Below are 13,475 nucleotides of genomic sequence, written 5' to 3' on the forward strand. Positions count from 1 at the left end.
ACGTGTTTTGTCACATGCCATGACAACCTCTGAGGAAGTTGTGAAGGATAAAATATGGAGATCATATCTCTATGCTTTATAGAAACCACTCGTCTCCATTTATATCTGTTTGCTGTGCTTTTTTACTAATACTGTTTTCTATCCGAGGTGACTGTGGAATTCCGCTGGCACAGACTCTCGCCCACGCAATAAGGAAGTAGCAAAGTGACCTAAAGCCGACTGATTACAGAGAAAACGAAACATAACTTCAGAAAGCAAGGACACACGGCATTTCTGTGAAACTTGCATCAGCCGACAAGACCCCCGCCCCCATCGTGCCTTTTTTCTACTAACTAATGTAATAATTGGATAAGCTTTGCCGCATAATAGGTGTGACATTGAATGATTGGCTAGTGTTAGCCTACTTTGATATAAATAGATTGTAATACAAAAACTCGGCAGTCTTGTCTTGATTACTTGTCTGAGGAAACTAATACGTGACTCTGTGTCATTATTGGGATCCAGGGTGCGCACCCAGACTCTAAGTTACATAATTTGGAGCACACATCTGAGCAGTAGAGACCCTCGATTGAAGGGACCCTAACAGTTGGCGTAGTCGGCAGGATCCTTGTGAAGGGACATCGGAACAATCCTGAACCCATCTCCATCCAAGGAGGACGTCCCCTGTCCGGACTGATCTGGGGGTCTGATCAACCTCTAAGGACAAGGTAAGATATATTCAGAATATATTTTTACCGAACTCCTGTCAGTCTGTTCAGGTTGGCGACACTTGGTTGATGGGCTAAGTATTGTTAATCTATTCAAGACCATAGAGTCCGGTGGTTCCCGCCAAGGATTTATATAGTTGGTAAGGTCTTGTGCCTGCCAGATGTGTGGTTTATGTTCATATGTCATAAGGGTTACGGAATAACGACATTATAAGTAATAAGGGGACGAGTGTGTAAGGATATCTATTGTTAGATAATAGGAGGATCGTCCATACAGGTGACGGTCCGGGGAGTGTCTGCGCGCCTCCCCGTCTAGGTCAATTTATCGCTGAAGCTCAAGAGTCCAGGTACCGCCGGTAATTGGCGCACATGTCCGAGGTTGTTTTTAAAATAGACAATGTTCTCGCAGTTTTTAAAGAAGGATTTGCTTTCTGGTGCACGGGATTCCGTAACTCTTGTGACAGAACGGGAGGGAAAGAAGTATACCAAGAAATGTAAATTGTTGTTTAAAGTATTGGATTTACCCTCTACGGGAAGGTTGCAACCAAAAATGTTGAAAGATAGAATCCAGGCATGTAAAGGAATGTTGAAAGATGGAGGATTGTGGGAGAATGCTGAGAAATTTTTGAGTGTGGCTATTGAGCTTCAAAAGGAAGGTTTCACTGAATTAGAATGTGGAGGAAAAGATAAGAAAAGTTACTGTTATATGAAAGTACCCGAAAGTGACAAAACTACACCTTCTACCCCTAAAGTTGACCCTCCCCCGCCATATCCTCAAAATAGTCAGAAAAGTCCTGAGGTGAGATGAAGGAAGAATTAGTGAGGGTTAGACTTGTGGGTGTTGATTAATGGAGAGAAATAGGTTTGTGTAGCTTGAGAAAGGACAGAATTGCAACAAGATAGCATAAATTTGTAGTGAATGAAGTCAGTGAAACTATAAAAGTTAAAACAGAAAGCATTAAAAAAAACTGAGTGTAGGGAAATAGCATGAGCGTGTGGCGTTATTTGTGTGTTAAGAAGTTATATGAACCTCAGCTATATAAAAGCCTGTTGGTTAATTTTTGAAAGGTCATAAAAAATGTAGTTCTTAGGGCTCTGGATAAAGCTCCATGTATTTAAACTCTAAGCGAAAGTTCCAATCCAATAATTATTATTTTTCAGGAAGAAGCCGTGGTGTACCTTTATCTTATCTTTTCAGGGTCAATTGGCGAAACGCCCAGAAACAAGATGGCTCCTTGCCCGGAAACAAGTCTTATAGAATTATTTTTTCTTTAGTCAGATGAATATGCAGAGTGTCTTTAAAATGATAAAGCTGACCGTGTGCTCAGCACTGTGCAAAGAGATTATATAAAGCAAGAAATTAGTGTGAAGTCTTATACAAAATCATTTGTCTATTAACTGAATGTGATGTATGTTATAACGAATTAACCATTTATTTTTTCCAAAGGTGTCCGTAAGCAGTGGTTATTGTAAAAATTGCTGTGTAATCTAGAATGGGTTTGCCAGAAAGGGGTGAATTTGGGAGTCACCTCTCATTTGTGGGTGTGTCTTGTGTATAGGGTTAAATACAGGGGATACATAGTTGCAAAAGCAGTTACATAAGTGAATAAGGTATGCATTATGTAGAAGGCATTTCAATTTTTTTTAACAGAATAGTTACAGTGGAGTGTTTGGGGTTAAAGCCAGATAGGGATTGGCTAGGGAAATTTGTAGGGGTAAAATAATTGCTTAAATTGGGAGGGAATATTTTTCCATAACAGTGGATAGTATTGGGAAAAGGGATATTGGCCTGTAGTTTGAGACAGTGTTTTTTGTCCCCACTTTTGAAGATTGGGACAAACTCTGGTAGTTTCCCAGGTCTTAGGGATATGGCCTGCAGACAGGATAGAATTAATTATGGAAACAAGTGGTTAGGCAAGATGAGGCCCTAAAGTTTCAGGAACTTAGATTGTATCAAAGTCAGGTTCACATTGGCTACTTAGTTTTAATTTGAGGAACATTAATAGGGAATACCTCTCTATATGTGGATGCTAAGACAGGAGTAAACACATTGATACAAGAATTTAGTCCTAGGTATAAATTATCTCCCTATGAGACACATATGGGATGACTTATGACTATCAGCAATCCAAAGGAACGAATTAAGGACCATATTATTGATAATAAAACAATAAGTTGTATGCAACTAATACATTTTTTGAGTCTCTCTAGGCAACGTTGAAAGTGCACCTACTCGAGATGGGATTAATAGTCACATATTTCCTGCGCAAGCATGCTTTTCATCTCAGGTGAAAAGGCCTAAAGTAACCACCAATACAGCAAAATCAAAGCGGCAGAGTCATTTTCCTGGACCCAAAGTACAGTAAAGCTCATTCCAGCTCCACCAAAGACCAGAGTCACCTAAAGCACAGCCGCATCAAGTTAACGTCTTGCCGAGTCAAAACTCTAACCGTTAACCAACGAGGAAAATAAGACACCAGGCTAAGGCCAGATTTTATCAGAACTTTTCATTTTTGCAGAGACTCAATATTTTTATTCTTTAGAGTGTGTTAAGTTAGAAATTTAAGGTGTATGTAGAATTGAGCCTTGATGGGAGGATTGGTTTCCTGGAAGCGTGGCTTGTGAAAGCTCTTGTATGTGTTTTGGCAGTACTCTTCACTCTCTATGTATGTGTCATGTGCATAAAAACTTTGATCCAGAAGTGTGTTGCACCTCCACCGAAAGGAGGGGGTCACCCAGGGGCGTGTGTCAGCCACAAGGAAAGGATCATAAGTCAGCCATGTTGACCATCGCAGATATCGTCTGTTCTGATATTCTGAGTGATTGATGTATACAATGCGTGCAGGGGTGAGGATCATGCATTCGCTTCCACAGATACCAAACCCCCTCAATTCTCAGTAATAGAATGTTGTGATGATTCTGAAAATCCAAGAACAGGTTCAGATTAGGCTTATGGCCTTACAAAACAGAATTGCTTTAGACTATGTTTTAGCTTAAAAAGGAGGGGTATGTGTTTGATTAAAGACAATGTTGTGTTTTTATTCCAGATCAGTGTAGCAATGTGCAGCATGAACTAGATTAAATACAAGAGATTCAAAAGAGGTTTACAAAGGGAAGTGACAGATTATCACCCTTGGGGTTAGCTGAATGGCTTAGATCACTTGGAGCAATTTTTTTTGAATGTTTTGATGTGTTTGGGAGTGTTACTTGTTGTCATATATGTGGGTGTCCCGTGTTGCAAAGGTATGATCCACAGGTGTGCGACCCCCTCCTCCAATCTGATGCCACTCTTTACAGATGCCAGAAAACAGCAGTACCGTGAAGAAAGAAGATGCCGACCACAGTTATTCAATTCATCAAAAGACATATTGGCCGCAGCGCCTTACGAGACTATGACAGTGAAGGGCACGCACCCTTGTCCTCTGAGTTATCCCTGGACTATCATCATGAACTTTATTCTCAAAAGCTATGTTTTAAGAATAAAAAGGAGGAAGTGACAAAGTGAGAATATGACGTAAGGGGGGGTCTGACATAACAGCACTGGGATCTAAGCAACCATTTTGAGTCAGCATCCATCTTAGGTGCCTGATATTGTCTATTGTCTGTATGAAAGTTGGAATGAATGTTACTGCACCGACACACTTTATTCGAGCAAATACCCAGTATGTACCTGGCAGATACCTGGAATGCGCCGCTCCTCACCTCTGACAAGCCCCGTTGCGTTTGCCTTCCCAGCCTGGGTTCATGCCTGGCTGATGGGCAGCTGATCTGTTAAATGATAATGATTAGGATTTAATAGGCTGCAATGCTTCGCGTGTCTACCAGATGGCATAAATTCATGAATTGTAATGCAGTTTATATATATATACTGTGCAGTATTGCAGCCAGCGGGAATAAAATGCTTCAATCCCTGCCTGGAAAATACCTCAATGCACTCTGGCAGAAAACAGTCACAAACCTCAATACACCCGGGTATACCCGAATTCGTGGGACTAGCCGAGCTCGAATAAAGTGTGTCGCCAGTGTAGTTTAAAATACATTTTTTCTTCTGAAGTTCCAATTGATATTGAGCGGTTCAGCTAAGCCAAAAACCTTGAGAACAAGAGCAATGTGCCAATGTTATGAAAATATGCCATTACAAAAACGAGAGAACATAAGACCAGTCCACTATAGTACTCTGGAGTGACAGGGGTGACCAATCAAGTTCCCAGACCCTACTCTGTTTGTCGGTAGGGAAGGGACTCCTTGTGTATGTTCTGTAGGTCTTCGAGTTTAGCGAGCAAGCAGTTGTCGGGGATGAGAGAAGCTCATGAACAGCCGACCAACACCTTCAGGTAGTTTTTCTAAGGTTAAGATTAGTCATAGGGAAAGTATATCCTTTTTGGTTTAGGTTTTTAATACTTTTATAAGATTATGTTTGTCTCGTGGTTTCTAGGGGGGACTGTGAAGGATAAAATATGGAGATCATATCTCTATGCTTTATAGAAACCACTCGTCTCCATTTATATCTGTTTGCTGTGCTTTTTTACTAATACTGTTTTCTATCCGAGGTGACTGTGGAATTCCGCTGGCACAGACTCTCGCCCACGCAATAAGGAAGTAGCAAAGTGACCTAAAGCCGACTGATTACAGAGAAAACGAAACATAACTTCAGAAAGCAAGGACACACGGCATTTCTGTGAAACTTGCATCAGCCGACAAGACCCCCGCCCCCATCGTGCCTTTTTTCTACTAACTAATGTAATAATTGGATAAGCTTTGCCGCATAATAGGTGTGGCATTGAATGATTGGCTAGTGTTAGCCTACTTTGATATAAATAGATTGTAATACAAAAACTCGGCAGTCTTGTCTTGACTACTTGTCTGAGGAAACTAATACGTGACTCTGTGTCATTATTGGGATCCAGGGTGCGCACCCAGACTCTAAGTTACATAATTTGGAGCACACATCTGAGCAGTAGAGACCCTCGATTGAAGGGACCTTAACAAAGTGACAGCACGTGACGAAACGCATCAGGTTGTTACCTTACACGTACTGACGTCATCACGGTCTGCTCGCAAACCCACCAGGACTTTGGTAATGTGTTCATCGCCTCCAGATTTAATACCCATCTTATTGGGGATTCTTACTCAACTGGCGACTGGGACTGTTGTTTATCTTTATGGTGACGTTACTACAACTGAGATTTATCGCACAACGCTGTTTTATTCAAGACCTCTTGTGAGTGCATGTACAAAAGAGCCTTTTTTGTTTTTGTAACATTCAAATTAACTCATACAGTATTATGCTATGGAGCTTGCGCTTCTGTTTCTTTTTTTCTTTTAGGTATCATTTCTGAAGCTGCAGTTTTCTCCGATCCGGATTCACTATCATCCTCTGGCATTGGACTTTACCTTTTACATTTTCATCGATTGGTTTGAATATTTACTTATTAAATATCTATTAAGTATATTGTTTATGTTGTTGCTATGGGTTTGGTTATAGGCTGTTAAAGAAATTGGTTTCCCCATTTGTTACAAGTACACTGTGTAATTTGTTTACGCTCTACTATTGAGTATAACCAGTACATAGCCATTATTTTCTATACACATAGTGCAATTTATAGCGTTACTATTGTTTTTGTTTATTTATATATATATTTTTTTTTAGTATTCATTTTATTGTCATTATACTGTATGTCTTAAGCCTGAGAAGTAGTATTCCAATGACGCTTCACTGCAGCATCAAACATAAAGAGAGGAACAAAAAGAGTAATAAACCTAAAATATATAATGAAATAAAATGAAAAACATATCTACTTTTAGTTGTCTATAGCTTTTTGTCCATAGTTTCCTGTCTCTCACCTGCACCATAAACTGTTTTCTCAATTGTTTTTTTTTTCAGCAGCAGTGAATGTAAGAACCTCATTAATCAAGGCTTTTTCATATGAACTACAGTAGATCTAGCATTTTTAATTATCCTTTTTCTGTGTGACTCCACCACATGCAATCCTTAATCATCTGATTATAATATGTTTTGAATGCCTCCAATGTTTGCTTGGATTGTAAATAGGAATAAGTGATTTCTGGGAGGGGAAGGAACCAAGGCTCCCTGATCTCCAAACCATAGCACGGCCCTGCAGGTCTAGGCCTGGACCTAATATAAGGCAAAACTTTATATTCGATTTGGGCTCGGTATGAGACTCTAAGAAAAAGGGTTCTTGCGGCATTTCTTTTATTATCTCTCGCACTTTGGTAAGCCATACCCTCCTTCACTTGCCCCACCATTTTGCATTGGGATCGACAAGGGAAGGGAGGGTGGGAGTGAGGAGGCACAGAGAGAAACACATAGGGGCAGAGAGAGAGACACAGCAAGGCAGAGAGAGACAGACACATCCAGAGTCAAAAAGAGACACAGGCAGACAGAAAATAGAATAATGTAATAATTATTATGTATCATATATAAGTAAATAAACACAAAAAAAATCCATAACCGTTTTCACACAAGAAGTGATCACAGTTTGGTTTGCTGCAAATTACATCTTAATGCAAAGAAGAAATAATGGAAAATGGAAATAAGAACTGACTAAAAAGACAAAAACAATCAACATCCAGAATTTAAAAAAATAACAGCAGAGAATTTAAACTACTGTACAGTAGAGCTCAAAAATCACTGCAGCTTGCTCAAGATGCATGGGGATACTTTAATAAACAATGATAACATTTAATTTACAAGATTTTATTATAAAGTGCACTGAAAGCTGAAGAAATCACTAACAAAAAATAGAATGAGAATATATCTGATGAGACAAATAAGTTATTGAGGAAGTGACAAGAAATTAAACAACCCCAAGATGCAAGAACAAAAATTCAATATACATAGCTGTTCAAGACTACCCACAAGCGTATAACTGAAGATGTACAGTAAAATAATTTTTTAACTGTGGTACAGTTAAGAAAACTATTGAAGATAGCAAAAGTTTAAAGAAGATGAAGCAGTGACTTGTAATTGGAAAAAAGCAAACCATTGCCCTTAAACAAGATGATAGATCAACAATAAAAGCTGTGCTCTTATAAAGAGAGTTGAAGACTTCTACAATACATTGTACAAGAATACAGAAAACACAGGACTGAATCAAGCAGAGGAAGAATGAGGAGAAACCAATACTGATGCACAATGCATCATTCCAGATGAAGTAGCAAAAATAATAAAATCCATTAAGAATGAGGTCCCAGGGGAAGATGTAGTAAAGTAGGAGAACTTGGGAAAGTAGAGAAAATCCTTCCAAAACTTTGTGCATGTTGCTTGAAGGTCAGGACAATTCCACAACATTGGAGCAATGCCAAAGTTTACAGAATCCATAAGAAAGGAGACAAAGATCTAAAGAACTATAGAATAATCTGTCTACTTTCAATCACTTACAAGAGTTTTACAAATATACTTAATAATTGACTACAGACCTTGGGATGTACTGTTACTGTATGTCATCTTATGGTCATAATACCAAAGTATGGGGAAACAGCTTCATTTGAGGAGAAACCTGCTTGTGCGGCAACACAGAATGTATTAACAATGTTTCAGGTCACATATAGACCTTTAATCAGGTGAAAGGTCCATATGGGAACTGAAACTTTGTTATTCCACTGTTCTTGGCTGTCACATTAAATGGAGAACTTTATTATAAACTTGTCAGTAGCGCTCTACTTTGTATCTCAGTCTTTGAGGAGACCTGCACTTTGAAGATTTTGTTTATCTTATGGTCATACCCATTTGTGGGTCTGCTATATGTCAGAATCCAGTCCAACCTGGCTTAGCATTTAACTATAAATGGAAAAAAACCCATTTGATGTATTTGGGGATATATCTTAATAGGGATAATCATTCATTATTCAAATATAATTATCCAGACCTTTTCTCCAAAATAAAAAAAGATCTACAAGCCTGGAACTCCCATTATATCCCATTATATCTCCTGGATAAGGCGAATTACTGTGGTTAAGATTAATATTCTTCCAAGACTTCTGTATTATTTCCAGACGCTGATGATATCTGTCCCACACACATGTATAAAAAAGATCCAAAATCGAAATATGCAATTTATTTAGAAAAAGAAAAGAAACACGAGAATAGCCAGGTCAATCATGTTGGACGCTAAAGAAGGTGGTGGCCTGGTGGTTCCAAACATTCTAAAATACTATTTGGCTTCTCATATGAAGCAACTGGTCTATTGGCACTCCCCTGAGAGGGTTTTATGCTTGGATGGATTTGGAGAGCTCAATCCAAAAAACGATTGGACTCCCTTTCTTGCTGTAGTCGGTTGCTGAGCCTGGGCTTGGGAGACAATCTGTATCAGCATTAATCGGCTTTACTCTGAAAATTTGGCAGACAGCAAAAAAAAAAAATATAAGGTGGTGTCGGTCAAAACCAGGCTCACTCCCCTGTTTGGTAACCCAGGGTTTCTCCCTGGTTTCCAGGGACATGGCTTTGATACTTGGAGGCATAGAGGGATTTTAGAGGTGGGAGATTTGTTGATAAAGGACAAGCTAATGTTGTTCGAGGAATTGAAAGGAAAATATGATCTACCCCAAACTGACTCGTTTAAGTATATGCAGGTCCGATATTTTGTAAGGCAGGGTTTTCAAAGTGTAGAGTTGCCTTGATCCACACGATTCGAAGATTTATCCAAATGAAGACATACCAAAAGGGGCTAATATCATTTTTGTATCAGGGTTTAATTCAAAATGGATACTCTGATCCATAAATATATGGAACAGTGGGCTCTGGATTTCCAGACAGAAATAACAAGAGAAGATATATGGGAGAGTGCGGATAAAACGTCTATTTTTACGGTAACAAAAGAGAACATATATAAAAAATTTGTTACGCTGGTATTACACCCCCAAAAGTTTAAATGAAATGTTCTTGGAGGCCTCGGATAGATGCTGGAGGGGTGTGGAATGATAGGAGACCTGGCACATATCTGGTAGTATTGCCTGGCCATGCAGACATACTGGAGGACAATACTGAATTTAATAAAAGAAAGTGTCGGGTATTACGATCCCAACCCTAATTATTCTAGCTAAACCCATGGAAAATGTGGATCACTACATACTTAAACTGATCTCGCATATACTAACGTCGGCCAGGTGCACTGTGGCAGCGGCATGGAAAAAGAAACTCCCGCTCTCAAAAGAGAGGTTATTAGAAGGGTTAACTATGTCCAACTAATGGAGAAGCTCACCTTGTTTCTGAATCACACTACAACTAAGTACTATAGTGTCTAGGAACCCTGGGATGCTGGTTAAGAGATGATTCCAGAAGCAGAGAGGGTTCGGGAGTGTATTGTGCTAAACGTGACATTTTGTATAGTGCTGCTAGTTTTATGTGGCACCTTACAGAGACATTTTGCAGGCACAGGTCCCTGCCCTGTAGAGCTTACAATCTATGTTTTTTGGTGCCTGAGGCACAGGGAGAAAAAATGACTTGCCCAAGGTCACAAGGAGCCAACAGTGGGAATTGAACCAGGTTCCCTGCTTCAAACTCACTGCCAGAGTTGGTGTCTTACTCACTAAGCCACTCCTTCAGCCTTGATGAGAGTCCTAAAAGCCTTTGTTTTTGCATAAAGTTAGCTATGTGAATCTCTGTTAACCTCAGGGAACATAGCATCCATTGCTCATTTTTATAACATGACGGTATGAGCTCTGACTTAACGTAACTTGCCCTACTGTTAATAAGATTTCAGAATTTTTTTAAATATGTTACTCTGTCCTCCTGCTGCACTTTCACAATAATCCGGTTGTAGAAAACATGTTAACCTCCCATATTTATTTTGGTTCCCACACATCCCAAATGCTCATTACATTTTTAATTTCCATGTTCAGATCCAAGTCAGTGTTTTAACCACATGTTAAATACCTATATTGCCATTATAGACACACAAGCAAATACATACAAAGTCAAAACATCTATAAAATGTATGGCATTTAACTACAGCAACATATATACTCTCTGCATTTGTTTATCTGATGCAAAGGCAAACATACTGCATATTCATTGCAGACAAATGAAATAGCAGCCATACTGCAAGTAATTGAATTGTCTTTAAAACAGTTTAATAATGTATTGATTGCTTTTTTTTTAAATCTGGAACAGATTTTCCTGCACATATGTTAAACCATTTTGTTTAAGTGGAATTGCTTTGGTCAGTATTAAAGATCTCATTAGAAACATGATTAGAAAATTAGCACAGAGATGTACCATTCAGCTGTTACTAGCACATTCTAAATCTTTTAAATGAGAGTCCCTTCAAATCTGTCAAAAAAGTAGATGCAAACAGCAATACATCAGCCAGCACTTCAAATATAAGACATATCATTACAGTCTTGTGAATTTTCAAAGACAAATTTGATAGACATTACAAAAAGGAGCAAATAAAATCAAATGCAGTGATGTCAGGTTAGTCTGACACAACTCATGTTTCAATGACAATTTATATCAGAGATATTTCCTTTGTTTTAGTAAAGCAATACAAATGGAAACCATAGAGTACTTGATACTGATTTTGTAGTGCTACATTTTAATGCAGCACTAAGGACAGTACTAGTTTTATATTTTTTTTCTACTCATATTTCCACTTACAGTAAAAAAAATAATGGGACAGAACTGTTACATAACCACAAAAGCTGTAACTGACACAAACACCGTTGGTTCTCTCAGTAACTTCCAAGCTTTAATTCATAGAGTGAACAATACAAGAACAATGGAATCCTCCAGGGAAATTACAAAAACTTGCCCAAGCCCAGTACCGCATTAAAGAGAATACCAGATCGCAAACCTTTTTCTGACCATGTAAAAAAGAAAACTAATTCAACAGCTGCCAGTGAATATCATTTGATTCTCTAAGCTTGGATGGTATTATAAAGGTGTATATTATAATGAATTCGTAAAAAAAAAAGAACATGATTTACAATGTCACTGTACAACTGCACAATGAAAGCCACATTTTTTTTATATATATAAGACATGGAACTGCAGCTAGTTCTGGGGAACGTGTTATTAAAATAACAAAAAAATACGCAGAAAGGGAGAACGCCAGAAAATGGAATATTGATTGTTATAGGTTTGGACTCTATATCTTTCAGTACATTGCACACTGGATCCCACTAAACAGGGATAAGATACTGCTCTAACAGCAGCAACACCTTTAATATTCTGGAGAGAAGTTCAAATATGAAAGTTCTCTTATAATATCCAACCTTTAACATTCTGTTCCACTTAACAAGTATAACCAATCCACTGTCCCTATTATGTCAATAAGACAAAGTAGCAGGTATTCTCTAGGTTTAAACAAGCTAAGTAGGAAATATACAATTTGATAGTTTTTGATAAAATTCTGCTTCACCGGGAAAACAGTTTGTTAGGCATGGCAAAGTGGTCCATTATAGAGTCTTTTCATTCATGAGCTTTAGGGAACTTCTGCAACATTCCAAAATTAATATGTAGAATATAGTAAGTTCTTCTGTACAACTAAAAACTTATTTTCAGAGATTCTGCGGCAGCACATTTTGTTCAGTCTAAAAAACAGTGGAATTTTTTTTTTTGCAGAATATTTGATCTGAGAGAAGAACCATACATATCATACCAACATATACTTTGTCTTAATTCCAGTAGTTATTTTATAAGTTGTAATTTTCTAATAGTGTCACAGCACAAAATAAGTCTAATATTAAAAAGCAATATTTGCATTTTTTATAACAGCTAGTCCATCAAATTCTCTCAATGCATTTTCTCTGATTCTAAATGACAGTATATTGGTGGTCAATCAGCAGCTGTTTTCAGATGAATACAGTATTAGGGATGAGTCTCTGTTTCATTGCTTCTGTCTTCATGCTACATATCTGGGGAAAATACATTGGATCATATATCAATCTACTCGGCTATTCTCTGAATCTGAACATGTTCATATCATACAGTACCAAATATTTTGGATGTTTATATATGTTGTTAGTCCAGGTGTGGTTTCAGCTCCCACCCACCCCCCCACCCAAAAAAAACCAGGGCCTTGAAACAATTCTGTGCAACTTGATTCCAAATATTCTGTTCACCCCAAACACAGGTTATCTGAAATAGGTTATCAAAAAGCAAAGCACAGGAAAAACATAGTGTATAAATACATATGTAAATATACTGAATACATAGAGCAATTAGTGCTCTAATGAATTGATTCATCAGTACAAGGAGATAATGGTCAGGAGCAGTGGTTTCCAACCTTTTTTGGATAAAGGACCCTAGGATGATATTGTGATATTCTGCGGAACCACAACCCTCTCTAATAGTGTGCCTGAGATCAGATGCATTGTAAATTCTTCTGTATTTGGTACAATTTTCAAATGACCTGAACATTTCAGGTCACACTTAAGGGATTCCCGAGAAAAATCAAGGGTTACTTGGAACACCTATTGAAAAAAAAAACTGGACAAAAGCCAATGTTTGGTAGGGTAAAAATGAGATATTATCACCCCAAAAAAATGCATTATTTCTATCGTGCCAGTCATCAACCTTGTACTGCTAACAATAACACATTTCCATCAGAAAAACCTAAACATAGGAGAACCAGCATCAAAATGAGTAAATAATGCCACTTTACTCATTATGATGCAAGTAATAAATTTCCAATATCTATCGGAACTTGAATAACGTCACAAATACCAAATTTTTAAATCACCTACTCCAGGTTGGCATTAGGCTGCTGTTAGTCCTATCCTGCCTACTGCTGCGGCCGAGTTTAT

The 13,475-nt window shown here is 38.1% G+C and overlaps 1 long non-coding RNA gene across 1 annotated transcript; it reads left to right on the plus strand.

Annotated features, from left to right (window-relative positions):
• The first annotated feature begins 585 nt into the window (after window positions 1-585).
• LOC142500238 (uncharacterized) lies at window positions 586-5,583 on the plus strand. Its single transcript, XR_012802870.1, has 2 exons — window positions 586-4,331; window positions 4,731-5,583. It is a non-coding gene; the product is annotated as an uncharacterized LOC142500238 (long non-coding RNA).
• The last annotated feature ends 7,892 nt before the right edge of the window (window positions 5,584-13,475 follow it).

This window comes from Ascaphus truei, chromosome 1 (assembly GCF_040206685.1).
Source record: "Ascaphus truei isolate aAscTru1 chromosome 1, aAscTru1.hap1, whole genome shotgun sequence".
In the NCBI taxonomy this organism is placed as follows: Eukaryota; Metazoa; Chordata; class Amphibia; order Anura; family Ascaphidae; genus Ascaphus; species Ascaphus truei.